The sequence below is a fragment of the Pithys albifrons genome, chromosome 18 (genome assembly GCF_047495875.1).
Source record: "Pithys albifrons albifrons isolate INPA30051 chromosome 18, PitAlb_v1, whole genome shotgun sequence".
Taxonomy (NCBI): Eukaryota; Metazoa; Chordata; class Aves; order Passeriformes; family Thamnophilidae; genus Pithys; species Pithys albifrons.
Window position 1 is genome coordinate 5,446,662 of NC_092475.1, and position 19,993 is coordinate 5,466,654.

Below are 19,993 nucleotides of genomic sequence, written 5' to 3' on the forward strand. Positions count from 1 at the left end.
CCTGTGCGGTTAATGCTGCTCTGAGTGCCTCGCTTTGCCATGAGCTGCTCTTGCTCCTCTCTGTCTGATTCCAAAAGGAATCGCTCGTGTGATAAAAATGCAGCTTTTGGACTCAAACCTGAGCTACAGCTTTTGGAATTGTTTAGGGTTTTTTTTTTTGTTTTTGTCCCAAGACTCTGCCAGTGATCTCCCAGGTGAAATTAAGTTAGCAATTTATTAAAGCTTTCATTTCTCCAGTTAATTATGAGCACCTCTTTGTGACAAACCTACCTGGAAGTGCAACACTAAAGGCAAAGTATTTCATATTGCATGAAACCCCTGAGAGCTGGGTCTAGAAAAAGAGTCCTGCATGTGGCTCCATTTCCTATTGTAATATCATCTATGAAGTGATAACAGGTAAGGGTTTAAGGGAATTATCTCTATCTTTTCTTACAGTAGTATGTGTAGTATATACCCTGTTACAGCCAGCACAAGGAGAAAGGTTACAAATTTAATTGTGGATATTTCAAATCAAAACACAATGTTTCATTTAAGAATATTTCAGTACTAACAGAAGGAGCTGCAGCCAAAATTTCCTTCATGTATCATGCCAATCTGACATACTCACTAAAATCTGGTTTGTGAGTAGGAAAGCAGTCGCAGGATCACCCAGGTTACGTTATCCCTGTTTTCTACTGTCTCACATTCTTCTCCAGCCCTGCCCCCAATTCCAGCTTCTGATGTGGACTATCCAATAACACTTGCAAAGGAAAACCCCAAACCTCATTAAGATGTCATGTTTTGTCAGTTTGTCAAGCCTTGCCTTTTGTCAGTCTCTGAAGATTGAGAGTTTAGTGAAAGAACTGTAGTTATTCCCAGCTAATAACAAGGGCACGATGGTCATCAGGCAGGGTATTAGCCAGAAAGTTCCATCTTCTCCAGGCTCCCTGTGGAAACTTAAATTGCTTCTGTTTCACACCATTTGTGCAATTGGCAACATTTTGGAATAGAGAATTGAAATGTCAGCAGCATTAATCATGCCCTATCTCTGAAACCCAATTAGAAAACACAAGATTTGGGTTTGTACCCTCTGCAGTGAGTGCAGCCCATGAGCACACACAGCTTTGCCCAGGTACTGAAGCAGAACTGTGAAAATCCCTTAGCAGATTTTAGTTCTGCTAATTTGAAATAGTTTCCCTGCAGTTCCTAATTTAAAGGAAAGCAGAACCCATGAAAATTCCTGAACTCAGCATTAAGCTCAAGTTCTTGCTGGAGCCCACAGAGTCAGGGCTGACTTACCTTCGAGGATGAGTGACTGCAGTGCCCTGGATGTTTGTACCGTTCGCTCTGCTGGGCTGTGGGTTTGTGTATGTTCCAGCAGTGCTCTCCAAGTGCAGTTACAGTGCTCTGCAAGCAGTGCTCTCCAAGCAGAGTTGCAGTGCTCTCCAAGCAGTGCTCTCCAAGCAGAGTTAGTGCTCTCCCAGCAGTTACAGTGCTCTCTAAGCAGAGTTCTGCCAGCACAGTTGCAGTGCTCTCAAGCAGAGTTGCAGTGCTCTCCAGGCAGAGTTCTCCCAGCACAGTTACAGTGCTGTCCAAGCACAGTTGCAGAGCTCTCCAAGCAGAGTTGCAGTGCTCTCCAAGCAAAGCTCTCCAAGCACAGTTGCAGTGCTCTCCCAGCAGAGTTGCAGTGCTCTACAAGCAGAGCTCTCCCAGCAGAGTTGCAGAGTGCTCTCCAAGCACAGTTGCAGTGCTCTCCAAGCAGAGTTGCAGTGAGTGCTCTCCCAGCACAGTTACACTGCTCTCCAAGCAGAGCTTTCCAAGCAGAGTTGCAGTGCTCTCCCAGCAGAGTTGCAGTGCTCTACAAGCAGTCACAGTGCTCTCCAAGCAGAGTTTCAGCACAGCTTCACAGTTGTGTAGGTGCTCTACTTTCAAAAACATTGTGACAAAACGTCTCTGGGTAAAAGAATTGGAGTAATTTGCATTTCTTATATAACTGCAAAAATTAATTTCTCCAGGTCAGGAAGTTCTAGATAGCATACTCTCATGCTGTTGGATAGAGGGTTGATTTTGACAAATGCTTATCAATGCATTTTAACTTATCTAGGAAAAAAAGGATTTATTGTGCTGTTACTGTTTAACAGAGCTCAGTGCAGTGAGTAGGAAGTGCTGGTTACATGTTTGTGGGTGTGATTCATGGATTTCATTTTCTTCATTGCAACAGGGTTTTTAGCAATGATACAAAATTCGCATAGAAATGGGTAATATGTGACTGTATCATACATTTAGGTGTGTTATAGCAAAAAGCCTGTCATGTTGTGTGTGAATTGATTGGACCACATTTTCCTAACAAATATTGTTCTGTTTTCTACATGAGATTTGGAAGGCCTTTTCCACATTGCTCTGCTTTTCCTTCTCTTTGCTGCTTAGTCTCTGAAGAGCCAGGGGAGACTCAATCAGCACCGATACCGAGTGCTGTGCAAACAAAAGAAGTAATAAAATATATTCTGAAATTAGCTATCAGGGTTCAGAAATTAGGAAGGGCAAGGGTTTGGTCAAATGACCTCAGGTAAGCTTTAGAAGAAGATAAGACCTAGACTCTACAGGAAGAAAGACTGTCATCAAAGGAATATTTCTCCTGGATACTGTAGGTCTGATTCACAGTTACATTGATTATCAAGTTATTTGTGTCCCATATTACCTAATGACTTGAGAACCCTTTCAGTTCATAGATACAGCAGACTCAAAACAAGAATGCTGGTTAAACAAACAGCAACAAATGAATTTTAAAAATCCAGAGTCCACTCTGAGTTGGGGTGGTAATAAAAGATGTCTGGATATTGGTGTCAGTGATACTCACACGTGCTGGAAATGTTTTGTACATCTCTTTAAGGATTATATCTTCATTTAGGTGAAGAGTAGCAGCTGTTGAGGTAGGGGGCAGAGACTGGAAGCCAAGAGGTCCAATTCATAGTGTTTTTCAGCTTTTCCTTCAGAATTGTTTTAACTTCATAGGTTCCTTTTTTGACCTCAGTTTCAAGATGTTTAGAGTGGACAGGTCCCTTGCATAAATCTTGAGAGCTCTGGACAAAACGTGTGGAGTTCATCCTTCCCTTTATACTTTCTAATCTTCCCAGCTCTGCCATCCTTCCCCTTGGCCTTGTGCAGGAGCAGCCTGGCAGTGCTGGGGGATCCTGCTCTGCTCTCCACAGACAACGGGAATTCCCCACTCCTGGGACACTTCCTCATTCCAAGGGCCACCCAGGCTGCCGAGGGAAGACAATCAGCAGATCTGCCCTGTTGCTGGGTGTAAATATTGTATATTTGAGAACTTCTAATGGACTGAAGGGAGAATATATCTTAGGGATGAGGTCAAGGCTGAAGGAGTCCTGGAATGTGGAGCAGCTGAAACAGATGATGGTAAGGAAAGTCAGCTCAGATTCCAGATTTTATATGTGAAAACCCCCAACTGCCATTTCAATTAGGAACATAATCTTGGGTTTGTTTAATACTTCTCTGCCCCTTGTATCCCTACTTTATACATGCACTCATGTGATCGTGGGGTAATCAGAGACCCCAGCAGTAATTCCACAGCATTTAACCCTCATCATACAGGTGACTACACAAAGTAGTTATGAGCTATAAAGAAGTTCCAGATGTGTTTAAATAAGGTTGGTTACTGAGAGAAACCACTTTAAAAGCCAACCTTCTAGGATGTATTTACACTAGTAATAAAGCCTGCATTTAAAAGGTAGTGTAGGGTTTCAGCAACAGTGGAGAATTTCTTGGCACTGATATCTATTCTTGCAGCTTCCTGACAGGCCAAGAGATATGGTAGTAAGTCAACCAATCTATTGGTTTATAAACTATTCATATTTCTTTCCCCACCCTCTTACTTCCTTCTGAGTCACAGTTTTCTTTAGTGTTACTGAAAGAAAACTCACATTAAGTTCCAAACACTGTGTTTAGTAGCACTCTGTGCATCACTCTCCCAAAGCAGGCAACTTCATAGCAGTAGCTGGTGTTTGAAAAATGTGCTGAAATCAGTAGGTTCTCCAGAAAACCTTATCTTCTGATTATTATTTGTTACTTTTTGCTAGAGTTCTATAGCCAGAAAGCTGAAGTTAATCTTGTCTCCCCTCCTGTTACAGACAGCCCCATTCAGAGCCCTTTGATGTCAGTGCAAAGAATCCCATTTTTAGTGGCCTTTGAACCAGATTTAGTAAAAGGGCAACTGAGCATTTGGAGGGGTTGCAATTGGGTAACTTACTTAAAGGAGGATAGTTCTGATCCTCACTTCTATTTTCTCATTCTTTTTATTTCTTTTAATATTTATGTCCTGTTAAGAGTAATACAGATTCTTGGTAGACTGAAGAGAACAAATGCCCCTGCTCTGACTGTATTCCACTTTATTTAGATAAAAGCAAAATAAAGAAGGAGCTCTGTGGCTGTTTTTCAGCCACAGTAATTTCATGATTCCTGCTTGTTACAGCTATTGTGAAATTTAGGAAGGAGTTTGCATAAGATAACATATCCTGCTGTTGTAATATACTGGAGACAGAGCTCAGATCTCTGGATAAGGAATGCTGCAAAACTCCTAAGTGCTATTATCACTACACACCACTCTCCCCAGGATCTGAACCTGACCTCCCTTCCTTCATCCAAACAATCTCTGTCTTTGTAAAAATAACAGAATTTTACAGGAAGAGAATTTTCTATAATTATTATGTGAAACAGTTCTTTTCCTTGACATTTATTCAAGTTTGGGCATGTTATTGAACAAAGAGAATTCCATATCAAAATATGATCAATCTGAGCACTTCTTGTGTTTGTAAAGAATGGACAGAGAGCTGCCAGCACAGAAGCTGGAGGTGACAAACTGAGGTGGCTGCGTTGGCTAAAGAACTTGGCACGTTCAAAAATGAGCAAGGCAGAGCACTTGGAGGGCCTGGAGGGACACTGGCAGGAGGAAGAAAGCACAAATACCCAAACAAATCAGTTTGGGCAGAAGCCAGTCTGGAGGGTGATGAGGAGAGGCAGGGAGGGGTGTGCATGTGTAAGGACTTGGGGTCTGTCTTGGTTTTCCTTCCTTGGCACACTGGTAGGAAACCTGTGGTCAGTCCTTCAGACTGTGAGTGCCTGGGGAAGTCTGGAGTCCTGGGAGGAAAGGGAGGTGTAAAGATAAGCTGGAGGAGGGGGGGGCAGAGACCAGGTATGGCCTGAAGACAAAAAGTGGGACTCATGTGCTTCTCTGACAGCACTTCATGGGGAGCTCCCCTTCTTGGAGTGCACTGGGCTCAAACCTGCCTGGATGCCTGGGAAGAGGCATTTTTTCCATTTATTGGGAAACCAGAAGACCAGAAACCCTGAATGGGCTGTCCTGTGTGGAGCAGGATCTGCAGGGAGGGGCACAGTGGGCAGCTGCAGAGGTGAGGGTGTGCCAGTGCCCTGCTGTGCTCCAGGGGCTCCTGGAGGAGCACACCAAGTGTCCCGAGGCACTGACAGTGGTGCTGCTCTGCAGGGCTCCCTCTGTGCAGGGAGCCAGCAGCCTAAAGCTTGTGCTGCAAATCATGTGGTCTGGAACCCTTCTGGCTGTGAAGGGAGCTCCACAACATCTGCTGGGTTTTAATTAAGAGCATGGATTGTGCAGAAATGGTTGGATCTTTGTGTGGGGACCGTTCCTGTTTGCCTCGTTAAGCAGTTTCAGGGATTTTTTTTCTTGTGGCTTTGTGATGTGACGTGCAGGTGACTGCAGAAGTTTCAAATACCTTGTGTTGGACCACTGATAGACAGGGACAGCTCTTTGCAGATCCATGGTGAGATTGGTGTCTTCCAAGCCTTGTTCCATAATAAGGGCAGTCTGGAGCAAAGCTCAGTAAAATGGGCAGCAGCAAAAATGAGCACATTGATGACAAAACCCTAATTTATGTTATATGATGTGCCCAGGTGGACAAGCCTGTTAATAGGCATTCAGCATTCAGAATACTGTGGGATAATACTTTATTCACCTCTATAACAAGAAAAGAGGCCGGTCATAAATACCTTTTTTCTATGGCAAATCTTCCCTTCAAATTTGTATTTAACAACATTAGTAAGAGATTAATGTTTCTGGTGTTGCCTTGTAGGACAGGATGAAGAAAAGTCCTGCTGAAGTTACCAGCTACTGATAGAAATTCTATTGTTGCAACTTCTTGGTAAATCCAATTTTAAAGACAAATACAGGTTGTACCATTTCTTCTTTGGGAGGATCCACAGCTGAGACTCCTCAGTCTGGCAACAAACCTTGACACCATGTTTGAATATATAACCTTTCCTCTCCTCAAGTAACTTATCTCTCACTAAGAAAAGACTTTCAGAGAGAAATAAACAGTGTCTGCCTGTATGAGGTTGTAAAGGGAAAATAAAATGAAAAATGAACTTGTATTGTTTAAACAGTGTGACATGACAAAGTGTGAGTGCTGCTCACATCAGCCCTCTGAGAGCAGCCCTGCTTTGTTCCTGAGCTCTGATTGAACCTGAACCTCTGTTAGCTGAACCTGCTTTGGGGAATATATTACCTTATGCAATGGCATGAGATTAGAATCCTTCAGATTTCCTTCAGGCCATGAGTTGGGATGAAATCACACCAATGCCTGAACACAAGGGCAGGTTGGGCATCAGTGCTGTGAGTGCTTTGGGAGTGTTTGGGTTTGGTGCAGAGGCTGAGTGGGTTAAATCACTCCAGTCCCTTCAGAGACCTTGTCTGTGGGGTCCAGGGGGCTGTGGCACAAAATCTGGGGTAAGAACTGCAGAAAAGCTGTGCAGAGAGCATGGCCCAGGGCTGGAGGAGGTTTAGCTCAGCAAGGTTAAAGGAGCTCCTGCCTTGCCCTGGTGCCTGTGCTGTGTCTGAGCCCTTCCTGCAGTGCCTGGATGGGGCACAGCTGCTTTTGTGCACCCTGAATACCCATTTAGGTGTGTGTTCCAGGCCTGGCAGCCTCATGGCACAGAGATAAATGCCATGCAGATCCAGGCCACCAAGTGGTTTTCAGCTTGAGATGCTGTTGGTCAATAACAGATGGCACAAATATCCAAAGCAGTTCGTAGTTATGAAATTCATGTCTGTGGCAATGTTGTGTTTAGTCTGTTTTGTTGGAAGAACAAGAGTTGACAGCATCCTCTTTGGTGGTTCAAAAGGAACAGCTCTTTCCAGAAGAGGCAGAGGTCTGCAAAGTAAACACGGGGAGTTACAAGATGAACACAAACCTAATCTTACGTGGGAATTCTGGATCTATTTATCTGTTCCCATTGACAAGGCTGTACTTATTCTGGAGGGTCTTGACCTCCCCTTCAGTTTAAGAACATAAGCCTGGGAATAATATCAGAGCAGGACTTTAGACATGGCAGGAGTTCTGTGTATTTAGTACACTTAAGTACATGTGTGTGCATTCTGTGTGGCTGAATAGGAATGGGAATCAGGACAGAAAGAGAGTGAGTGCACCACAGAACCTGCAAGGAAGTTTTGGATGCAGCTCATGGAGCTTTTTCCTTTTTCACATTGTCCACAATGACATCTCACCCTCCCTTATCGGGGTTAGTAAAGCAAGTAGCAAATCAGATTATATGGCAAGAGTGGGTACAAAAGAATGTTCTCCCTGAGCTGCTGGGGAGCAATACTGGAACATTAGCCAAAATAGGACAAGGGAAGTAACTGCTTTGTGGGGAAACAGGAAAGATAATGAGGAAAAACAATAGGCAAATTAAAGGGGAAAAGAGAAGGTCAATTAGCTCACTTTACACAGAAGTACCTTTTCTATTATAAAGACAACAAAAAGAAAAAGGAGGAGGAATTAAAAAAAAGTAAAAAGATACAACAGGAGACTTAATGAGGGAAGTAGAGAAAAGGACTAAAGAAACAGAGTAAAGGAAGAAAATGAGATGCTAATCTCTTGCCAAGGGTCAAGTATATCCCTCTAACAGCATGGCTGGGGGTTGGCTCCTGCTTTTTGCCTCTCAGTGCTTCTTGAAAGCCAACAGCTCCCAAGGCCCCAGGCTGCTTGAGGTGGGCAACTGTCACCTGAGCTCCCAGGTATTGACCCATTTCCCTGCTGCAAAGTCCTCAGCTGCAAACATTTTCAGTCCATGGTTGTGTTGTTAAGGGCATGGATAAAAGACACACTCTGGGATACCTTCTGACTACAGTTACTCTCCATATAATTTGGAAAGCACATCGTGGCAAGCACTGCAAAGAAAATTGGGGCAAACTTAGTGAAAAAAGCAAGTTCAAAAAGCTGTTTCATTGTTTGAAGGCCTGGGATTCGTACAAGTCTGACAGTCTGGCTGCATTCCTTTGTCAGGATTTTTATTGACTTTCACTTGCAAAGGAGCAGTGGTGCTCCAGGCTGTTCCCTGAGGCCGGGCTGTACCTTGCTGCCCTGGGGAGGCAGACAGAAGGCAGCACAGCTGTTCGCAGAGCCTGGGGGGGTGTTTGTCCTGGAACAAAAGAGTTGTGCTCATACTGCTCTCACTCTGAAGTGCAATTCTTTCAATGCCTTCCAGTTTTGAGGGACAGCGTTTCACACATTAGAAGGGCCTTAATTTAATTTATTATCCCTGGCTCTGAAGTAATTTATTGTTGTTTTGATATTTTTTTCCTTTTACTGTTTTCTCTTTTCTCAGTCTAGGAATGGAGGACAGGGAGTCAGACTTGGCAACTTTGCCAGTCAAGTTAAACCTCATGTGTAAACCAGTTAAAGCCAGACTGGTAGTCACTCTCTCTCTCTCATAATGATATATATGAAGAGCACTCATATTCATTTGGGATGGGTCAGAATCTGAGGGCAAGGATTTTATATGTCCTGCATTGTCATAATAGTGATGGACAGAAAAGCACTTCCTAGAGGGTAGCTGCAAAAATGATGATAAGAATTATTATAGGCTCCAATTAAATAGCATAAAATCTGAATTTAGTAACAATGACCTGTTTTCATTGAATGGTTTTTCACTAAATCTAAGAGGTATTTGGCCACCTGGAGTGTCATTCAGGTCCTTTTATCTGCTTTTGGTTACTTGATGAAAAGATGCATGAGTTACTGGGAAACTGTAACTAACTATTGCTCTGATGTATTTGCTTCCAACAGTTTCTGTGTCAGGTTCTGAAAATGCACTGGGGCCTTAAAATTTGCAGAATATAATAAAAATGCTAAAAAGGATGGCACTGAGAACAAGAAGATGTGAGCAAGTAAAGATTGTTATCCTGCTGGAAACTGGCCACCCAAGAAGATCTGGCAGGGAAAGTCAAGTATTAATAGCATTATTAATCTAACTGAGCTTTACTGCCAGGGAAATAAGTAGGGAAAGCAAGATCAAGGAGGAGAAGTTACGAGGCAGCAACACAAATAATGGAGCAAATTTACAGGGCTCAGGGGGATCGTGTTTGTGGTTCCTGTGACCAAACTGGGAGTGAACCCCAGGCCAGCAGCAGTGCCAAACGTGCAGATAGTGCAGCTCACAGTGGGGGGAAGGCCACTGCATTGTCCAACTCAGTGTGCTGCTGCCATGCAGTGAATCCTCCAGAATTATTTACTGCAGAAACCATTTTTTCTGGGTTGGAGAGAGGGAATGCTCAGCTAATTAATGCCTTTCTGCTCTTCCTCTGCACAATTCTGGCACAGGGGCACTGTTACTTCTTGTCTGTTTTTCCAAAAACAAAAAGTTGCTTTCCTGATATTCTGGAGACTTTTTTTTCCCAGACCAACAGTTCCTGTAATTTCAGACTCTCAACCCATTGAGGCTGCCATTCATGAAAAGTTTGGGTCACAGGTCAAACTGTTTGTAAAAAGCTGCTTCTTTGCAGCCCAGCCCCACTCAAGGCAATGCCACACCAGCCACTGGGAGCCTCCACTGTGCTTTTTGCTTGTTCCTGCTCTGACAGGAACCTGTGGAGATTTAATTGAAGGGGCATGTTTTGTTTCTATGAAGAAAATTTTGCACTGAGTTGGAGATTTTCCATATAAGGTTGAGACTTAGTTGCCAGTTTTCAGTGAAAACTTTTCTTCACTATTTCATTTTGCTGCTCTGACAGTCCCCATGACTTCACCTCAGGATTCTGTGATAAATTTGTCAGCCTATGCTCTTTGGAGTTAAAGAACAGGCTGTGGCTACACAGGCCACTCTGAAAAGAAAACATGAAGCTATTTTATTTTTGTTTTGTTTTATGTGTGGTTTGTAGCATCAGCTTCAAGGTCCAAACCAGAAAGATGTGATTGTTTGACCCATGTGCATAAGAAGCAGTTCCTGCTCCCTCCATTCTAATTGTGCCTGGTCAGGACAGGTTTGCCCAGCTGGAAAACTGGAGGCAGTGATAGGTCAGATGATTAGGAAAAAAATGAAAAAAACAGGAAAACACTGTGAAACACCTTTGCCTGACAGCAGATAAAATTCATAACCAAAAATAGCTTTTTTTTTACACAGAACATGTCCAATATGAGCAGCCTTATTACACAAAGCAGGATGAAGCCAAGGGCAATTCAATCCAGAAAGTGATCTATCCACTGGAAAATAAAGCCTTTCCAGGATATGGCCCAGGCTATTCCAAGTTACAGGGCCTGGGAGAGGAGGGAGAAAAAAACCCAACACATTGATGACTTCAGATCCACCAGAGATACATTAGGGCTCCTAAGGATGGAGGAAGAATGGATGCAGAGTCCAGGCTAAAGGCTCAAGTAAATACAATATCTGGGACAGAAACTTCAACACATAAGATTAATAAAAATTGTATCTGGGGGGAAAAAAGTATATTTTTTAAATAAACAGATGAGATCTATCAACAAAGTTTCAAGGAGCCAGAATTTCTGAGAAACATGAAAGGTGGAATATGAAAACATTATTTGGACAAAGAGAATAAAACCAGACCAGCAGGAAAAATGCAGCTTAGTACATCAGCTGTCAGAGAACCATCACTCACTTGTTCATTCCTCAGAAGCACAGGAGGACACAGAGCTTTCCTCTCTTGCTTCAACTTCTTTCCTCTTAGGGAAAATCTGTTGTTTAGTTTGAAAATTCACATCTGTTGTATACAAACTACATGAGTATTTTAAACTTCAGCTCTAAATGCTGTTAAGAATCCTTTGCTGCTCACAGGATGGTTTATGATTGGGATCACGTACTCCCTTCTTGAATCAGGAAATTAGGCCAGAATTCCCTATCTGGAGAATTATCTCCCAGTCAGTGACAAACTGAGCCTCCTCATCTGTGGGCTGAGCTCTGCCAAGGGCTCCAGGCTGGTCATTCCCAGCCACCACAGCAGCTCAGGGAGGAGAGGAATGTGCTGGGAATCCAAAGGTACCACCCTCTGGAGACAGGGAGAGCTTTGGCATTACAGGTTTATTTTTTTTAACTTGTCTGTTTGTAAGTAATTTGTTTGTTTTCAAAATCTTCCTACTTCCCTTTCCCCAAACTAACTTAAACCCAAGCAAGCATCCTGTTTAAAAGTAAATAAATAAACAAAAAATCTAGCTATGTAATCAAATCTCAAGTATGTTACTTATGTAAGTGATCTGAACTAAGTCAGCATGAAAAATCCAGAGTTTGGGTATTTTAGCCCCTGAAGATCCAGGGTTTGCTTTTAAAAAAGAGCTTTTTTTATTTTTTTTTTTTTTTGTGGTTGGTTTAGACACCTCTGAGAAACAATTGCTGTGCAGCTACAGTGCCTTTGGAGGTATTTTCTGATCTTCCTCCAGTCCTGCAGGCTCCTCTCTTTGGAGTGTATCCAGGCATTTGCTTTCTTCTTTCCTTACTTCTCTCAGGGTTCCTCATAATCTCTTGGTTCTATAAAGTTGATCACTCAGAAAATGAAGATACAGCAGAATAGGCAACCAAACCAAACCTTTTTGGTTTGATCCTGATATTTTCCATGGTGATTTAGGAAGTCACCATCTCTTTCCAGCTCTGATTCACAGCTGCCACTGAAGAGATGCTGATTATTAAAGTCTTGAGGAACTTAAGGAAGCCAAAAAGTTGAAAAAGCTGCATCTTGCATAAGCTTTAGTGCTCTGCTTCAGTGATACTTTGAAAAATGAATGTTTTGTTGGAGATGGATGTTTGCAGTTAAAATTCAGTGGCCTTACAGAATAAAAGCTCTGTATTTGGGGCATTTGAAATGCATGGTTGGCTTTCTTTCCCTCTTAATTTTTGTAGGCTGGCTGTATTTACATTTTATGCCCAGATGGTTTCCTTTAACATCTTAGTATAACTTACATGTAACATCTTGCAAAAGCTTTGTTTTCTTGATTTATGCCTCTGTGTTTGAACAGTTTGAAAACTTTGTTAGGGCACCTAATGGGGAAACTGCTTTTTCAGCACCGTGGATGGCTGTTCTCTGTCAACAGAAAACTGGAAACTTGTGGTTTGTGTGTGTATTGTTGGACAGGATTACAGTCATGTTATGCTGGGGGTTTATGTTTTATCCTTCAAAGAAGCTGAAAATCTTTACCTCCAATTGTAAGAACATTCTCTCTCAGCATATTGATAGGTCTGAAATGAAGGATTAAGTAATCAATTTATGCATTCAGAAGGGAACATGTTCTTCCCATGTTATAAAATGCCATGGAAGATGCCAAGGCTTGTATGACAAAGATAAAGATCAAATTTATGACCTGATATGCGTGACATGAGCTAGTCATGAAAGGAAAATCCAGCATTACTAGAAATGCTGATGGAGGAGATAAAAAGCCCGTAAATGCTACTGGGTCTATTCTGTCCACAGCATTATCTGAAAGGGAAGTTTGGACAGTAGAGAAATGTGTTCCCTTGAAGCAGCAGCTGAGGGTGTTCTCAAAGCAGAGCAGCCCAGCCTTCCCTTCCTCTGCATCTGGGAGGGCCTGAGGGCTCCTGAATTACTTAAAAGATGAACTGTAATTGTGAATGAAATTATGCAGCTGGCACAAGGAATTGATTTCTTATCAGTTTTGATTGAGCCAATTATAAAGTGGTTTAGGTGCAGTGACTAACAAGTATTTCTGTTCCAAAGTGAACTGGTAATACTCACCAACAGTGGAGTTCCCACTTTCCCTCAAACTGTGCTGCTCTCAGAGTTCCATTTCATCCCCTTTCAGGGGAAAGAAGAGTAGAAAAGTATCTAATTTTTGTATAATTTGAATGTAATGGAAATTAGGCAGAGTACATCAAATTTAGTGTAAATATGCCACCTAAACTGGTGAAGTTGCATTGGCCAAGTGAAAATATTGGCAGTTCCACCTCAGCAACCCACTGAGACCTTCCCAGGGAGGCAGGACTTCTGTGCAGCCCCAATGAGAGGAGACCTGTTACCTACTTTCTGTCTGAAAATCTTTCACTTCTTTGCATTTCATACCCCCTTCAGCCAGTGCTTAGAGGAAAATCTAATGCTGAATTACCGTGTTGGGAAAACGTAATTAGAAAAGTTGAAACAGGCAGTTTTCACTAAATCAGGATCTGCAAGGATCAAGTTTTGTAACTCTGTGCTCTGCATTCATCCCAACCATCCCAGCACATCCCCACTACATGGATGGGATCCAGGATGGGTTCTGTGGCTTTGGGTGGAGTAGCAGGTCTTGTTTTCACTGACCACAACATTTGTGTTTGTCAGGGTCACACAACCCTGCAGACCATCCCTGCTGAAGTATAAATCTTTCTGAATTCATCTTAGGACTGATTGATTTAGTGGAAGAATTTCAATCCTTGTAGTCTGATAACAGACTGTTAGGCTCTCATCGCTTCTAGGACTTAGTTATTTTTCTGCTTTTTTGCAGAATAACTAGTGTTCTCCCACAGGGAAAAAAAAAAAAACACTTCTAGGCTTAGGATCCCTTGGAGCCATTTGCTGCTTTCTGTATATTTTTTTATTCTGGAGTTGAGGGAGCTTAATGCAGACTTGTGGTCTGTTTTAAGTTGTGCTCTCCTGCAAAACCTTTGTCTCCCAAATGATGTTAATTCCCCCTGCATTTCATAATTGTGATTTCTCCCTTGGTGGGAGAAGGGAGAGTTACCTGTGACCACACTCAGTTCTGTCAGGGAATGCCACTGGAACCCAAGGCCTGAGCCTTCCCAGAAGAATGTCAGATGAATGTAACTTTTCAGGGGGCAAAGATATTTAAAGCAATACAAGCTATGTGAAGAGCTTAGGGATAGTCAACTAAATAGTTTTCTGTTGACTCAGACACTCTTCTCCTCCTGTCACGCAGCGTGGGGTCCAGGGGGGATGTGCGTGTGAGGACGCGTGAAGAAATGGCTCTGCCTCTTTGTATATCTTAGTGGCTTTTTTAGGCTTGGCCTGACTTGCAACATAGTTACTGTCGCTACATCCCAATCTGGAATCTTTCCATCAGAAATGCTATTTTGATCACTGACTTCCAAATGGTTCATAGCTCATTGTTCTGAAATTTGTCACATCTAGGGCTTGGGAGGCAAAGTAAATGCCATTTAATTTTAGATGGAGTCTCTGCTGCTCTAAAGACCAGATTTGGGGTTGTTTTGGCTGAAGGTTTCGATTGATTTCTGAATGCAGAAATGTTGTGGGGTTTCAGGGTTGGGTGGCACAGGGCTCTGGATGGCTCAAGTAACTCGGCCTGGGATGTGCAGACCAAGGTCATTCCTTTTTGATCCTTTGTGTCTCCAGGTCGTTCCTGCCAGTGAGTGCCACCCCACAGTGGTGCCCTGAGCAGGTGTCTGCCAGGTGTGTCCTGTGTGTTGAGCTTTGTCTGGATCTGAGGGGAGCTGGGTCTTGTTCAGGTCATAACAAAACATCTCCAGCAGGACTAATTCCCCCCGGTGCTGGATACCTCTCCCCATGGTGAGAGCCACCAGGCATCTTCCCTGAAGGAATCTCTTTCCTTCATACCTGACAGGAGGCACCTCCAGAGGGTGAGGATTTGAGCCCCTTTTCCAAATGCCTTGTCAATGCCTCCTTCCCCAGAGAGTGATCCCAGCTGCTGGGCTTCCCTACCCTCTGATGCCAGGGTGCCAGGCCCATTCTTTCTCTGGAATTGCCAGAGTGACAACTTCCTTTTTCCAAACATTTCATCACTTTTGTTCAGAGCTGAAGTTCCAAAATATGGGAGGTTCCCACTGTCCTGGGTACTTGCCCCACACAGCCCTAACTCAGAGCTGTCCAGCCTCAGGGCAGGTCCCTGGGGAAGGTTCTTATACAGCTGTTTAACCTTAAACCATTCAGCAACATTCTGGTTCCCAGAGACAGGATTGTGCTGGTTTCAGCATCCCAAGGATATTGAAAATTCTCAAAATTCTCAAACACTCCTTTAATTAACCTGGGAAGGTGTGGGAAAATGTCCCCTCCACAGGGAAGGTGTGTGAAGGTGTCCCCTGCACAGCTTGGCTGCCTGGGGGCAGGTTAAAGGTGCAATTGTGGATGTTTTCCATAGATGGCTCCTGCCATTCTTGGCTGGGTGGGTGCAGACAGTCTCATGACTGGCATTTATATATCATATCATATCAATCATATCATATCATACCATATCACTGAGTGCCATGATCTGGTAAATGGACTGGAGTTGGACCAAGGGTTGGACTTGATGATCTCGGAAGTCTTTTCCAACCCAATCCATTCTATGATTCTATGATATCATCTCATCTCATATCTCATCTCATATCATATCTCATATAATAGCATATTTCATATCATATTTCATATCACATATCACATAATAGTTCATATCATATATCATATCTAGCACTACAAAGTACAGTGACATGATCCCTTAGCCCAGTTCCCACAGGACACACACTGCAAGTAAATTATTGCCTGATGCAACTTAAAGAACAAGCCCAGCAACTCTGAAACCATCCCTGCCTTGCCAGGCTGATGCCAGGTGGTGGTGCTGGGTTGGTGGTTCAACTTGATGAGCTTCGAGGTCTTTTCCAACCTTAACATTCTGTGATTCTATGATTCTGTATCTGTATTCTCAGATCTATCTTAGAAACTCTCTTGATCCTGTTGTCCAGGAGATAAGGATAAATGATAAGATTGTTCTTCTGGCCCCATTTTTTTCCAGTTTTGTAATTAAACCAGGAATGGTGATGTTTTTTGTTGTCTGAGGAGCTCATCTTACACAATGTGTTCTTGATGAATACAAACTGGAACATCTGGTAGACAGCACATAAAGGCAATGCAATTACATTTCAGTAACTGATCCAACCTGGATAAATTTTCATAACGCATTACTCACTACTGTTTGAATTAAAGTGGAGAGAAATAAAGGATGTAGGCATGGAAACAATGAAGGTAGACATTGTGTGGGATTCCATGAGGGACAGGGATATCCAGCACCAGAACTGCCTGGTTGCATTCTCTGGCAACCTCCTCTGTGTAAGTGTTTTGTACAGTGAGTGGATCTGTTCTATCTCCATGTTAAATATCCCAGAGGAAGTATTTCAAAGATGCAACTGCAGCAGAACATTCTCTCTCTGTATTTTCCCTCTTCTCAGTTTAAATCCTACAGGACCTATTGTTTCCCCCAAATGTTTTACCAGTTCCTTTCCTTCCTAGAGGGAATTCTTCCCCTGTGCATTTCTAAGAAAATTCTTCATATCATATGTTTCAGTTAAGCTTGGTACATTGTCACTTAATTTAGCTGGCCCACATTGGTGTAATTGAGAGCAGAAGATTGGTTCCTTTCATCTTGCTGCACAAGTAATCTGTTTCCCCAATCAGGGTTATTTTTTTTTCACTGCTTGGAATTTCTTCAAATTTGTCAACATCTTCAGGGTAAGGAGGTTCTTCCAGTTCTAATACCACCTGAATTCTTTTTGAAGCACAGAACATGTTTCCACAGGCATGTTATTAATTATGGATATTTCCCTAATTCCACTTCTCTGAATATTGTCCAACTGTTCACATTTGCCTATCCACATCTGGTACAAATAAAAAAAGGTTTGATGTTTTTCATATCAAACATGTACTAATGACCATTTTGCTTTTGTTCTTCTTTCTAAATCAAAGTTGCTAAATCCTTTTTATATAATCTCTTAAGCCTTATAATATTGTGCAGGAAGAGGTGGATTTTTTATGCTTTACTTTGCTATATTTACTTTCTTGCTTCTGGACAAGTAGTGATTTGAGGTCTGAGACCTTTGTATCATTTCCCTTTGGAATATTTGCTCCATTTGGAGCTGACATAACCCGTAACCAGAATCAACAAAGTTACACAAAACCTCCTAAGAGGGATGAGCTGGAATACAAACCACTCGTGGGCTGCTCTGCTTTGTGCCTTCCATTTGAGGAGCTCAATGCAAACGGTTCCCCATGAGCAGTGGGAGCATTTAGAGGCATTGCAGAGCCCCTAAGGAGTGCAATTCTAATGGCTTTCTAAGGAGTGCAATTCTCGGGTTCCTCCTCGCAGCCAACACTGAGACAGAGCCGTGTGTGTGCCCAGAGCCCTCTGAGCTGCTGCTCGTGCCAGTCTGTCACTGCATTTGTACCTGGAGGCTGGGAGATTGGAGGGAACTATTACAGTCCTGGCTCAGCTTCCCGGGAAAGTGGTTTCCTAACCAGGTGTGAACAACCCTGGCTCCCTTTCCCCCATTTCGTTGCTCACCTCAGCTGCTGCCAAAACATGTTACGGAAATCAATTTTGTTCTTTCTTTTTCTTTTTTTTCATTTACCATTTGATGGAGGGGAGGCAAATTTCTGTAATGGTTTTTTTCTGTAGAGGAGAAAGGACAACAGCAGCTCATGATCCCAGCTGTGTTCAGGACAAGATGTTTTATTTGGGCATGTGCAATGAAATGAGAAGGATTTTTCAAGAAAAGTCTGAATAAGGTCTGTATAATAATGATAAATCATAGGAAGATTGTTAGCTATAAATACTGATTATCAGTGTAAAACAAATGGGGAGGGCTGTTGCTGTGACCTAAATTTTGCCCTGTGAATACCCCTGTGATGTGTGAGAGGCTTTGCCTTGCACAGGGTCAGTGTCATTCCCCAGCCTGGCTCTGTCAGGGCTGGGCCAGCAGGACTGAGCTCAGCAGCATTGCTGGACCTGGGGGGCCACCAAAGGCAGCTGAACATGAGCCCACAGCAGGTTATGAAACAGCTCCCAAGGCTCTCAGCCAGTTGCTCCTCTGGTTAATGGCAGAAGAGTCTGAATAGAATCAGAGTTTAATATATCTCAACTAGCTCACCCTGAAACACTTCCAGTCCTTGCTGGATTAAGTACATGCTTCTGATGTTACACCCAGTGTTGTACCAGCATTGCTTGTTTTGTCAAGCAGTGAATCAAAACCACAACTTGTGATGCTTAAAAAGTGGATTATGGATTAATTAGTTGACTGTATTAGAGTCACCTTTGTTTGGTTTGGTTTTTAAACCCTAACAATCATTTAGGGACTGATAATGAAACATATAATGGGGTGTTTTGAAAGCTGAAGCAGTTTATATACCCCTGGCACAAGAATCCTTTTGACTACTTTGCAAAGCACCCACAAATTTGTTCAACTGAGTTCATCCCTTGTTTAACTGGCTCTTGTAGCTCCTCTAAACTCAAGCATTATGTAAATACAGAACATATTTAGGCAGTTGTCATGAGTAGCCAATAGGTACTTCGACTTGGACTGTGAGAAAGAAAACCACATTTTATATTTAAGTACTTAAGAGGATGGCTTGTAACCAAACTGTGGTAACATTACAGCTCCCTGGAAGACACAGCTCCCAAGTTATGTACTTCTACGTGACATTCATCCAGTTCCACCAGGACACACTAAATGAGCTGTTAAAGCTTCACTGTATTGTAAAGTCTAAAAAAAAAAAAAAAGCTATTGACCTTTTCATCCATGTGACTCTCGAGAAATGCTTATGGTGAATGAAAAGTACAGACCAGAAGTCTTAACCTGTGGCCATAATTCCACACAAATCCTTAAGGTAAAATTAATGGTTTAACAAAGCTACTTAACTACAGGGAAATTATTATACTATAAACACTGGTGAGTGGGAACAAATCTGGTTGTGCCAATAAAACCCAGGCAGAACACAACCCCAGCTACCCCTGTGTTTAGGTACCACTCCCTGTGTGTGTCATGAGAGCTTATACAGAAGTACTAAATATTTTAGGCATTGTGCTTTGGTGCAGCTATGGACAAACAAGACTTCATGGATAAAAATAGGGCTGGAAAGGAGGTCTGTTCCAGCCCTAAATAAAATGATACTGTGTTGGTTTTGTAGCAGGGGGTGCAGGGGTGGCTGCTGTGAGAAGCTTACTGGAAGCTTCCCCTACAGACCCAGTTCCAGTGGCTCCAAGACACACTTGCACTCAAGGGGCATCTTTATATTTGTTGGTGACCTCGGGGCTTTCACTGGTTGGTTTGCACCCCAGTTTGCCAGGCATGTCAGTGAAGTATCAATAATTAATAAGATGTCATATAAAAGTCTGAATCAATAAGAAAAATGTGTTTCCATCTGAAAAGGCACCATTTGAAACATCCACTTATTTGCAGCCTGTCTGGGTGGATGTAGGTGTTGAATATGGACCTTATCAGTGATCAACATTCCTTATTAATTTGCTTCCTTCGCTAGAAGGAGGAAAAGGTTGATGAGATGCGTTCATGTGCAAAGGAATTTCAGATTTGCTTATAGCAAAGCAACAAGCGCTCAGAACTGCTGCTGACTCTGGAGGATAAAAAGCACAGACTTTTCCCTCTGTGCCTGGTGCCCTCCTGTGGTTTTGCTGCTCAGCTACTTGCGAGTGAATTAAATACATCCCTGCGTGGCTGAGAGTTCTGTGTAAAAGGTAGAGAACAGTTTGCCTGTTTGTGTGTTCTGGGAACACAGAGCCTTCTGGAAAACCATGCAGCCAGTTGGATTTGGATGTGCAAACTCCTTGAATTCCCTAATTTAAACCAAGACCCTTTCTCAGAGTCCTCACATGCTGGTGCACATGACTCAGACCTGACTCCTCCAAGGCTGCTGTGGCTCAGATTTGTGCCCCAGTCACTGCCTTCTGCAGAGATCCTGCTAAAGTGCCCCCACAGATCCACTGGGACTTGTAAAAAA

At 42.8% G+C, this 19,993-nt stretch overlaps 1 long non-coding RNA gene across 2 annotated transcripts in view; it reads left to right on the forward strand.

The window, feature by feature from the left end:
• LOC139680447 (uncharacterized) overlaps positions 1 to 19,993 on the forward strand; it is a 114,406-nt gene that overhangs the window by 62,945 nt on the left and 31,468 nt on the right. The window lies entirely within an intron of this gene.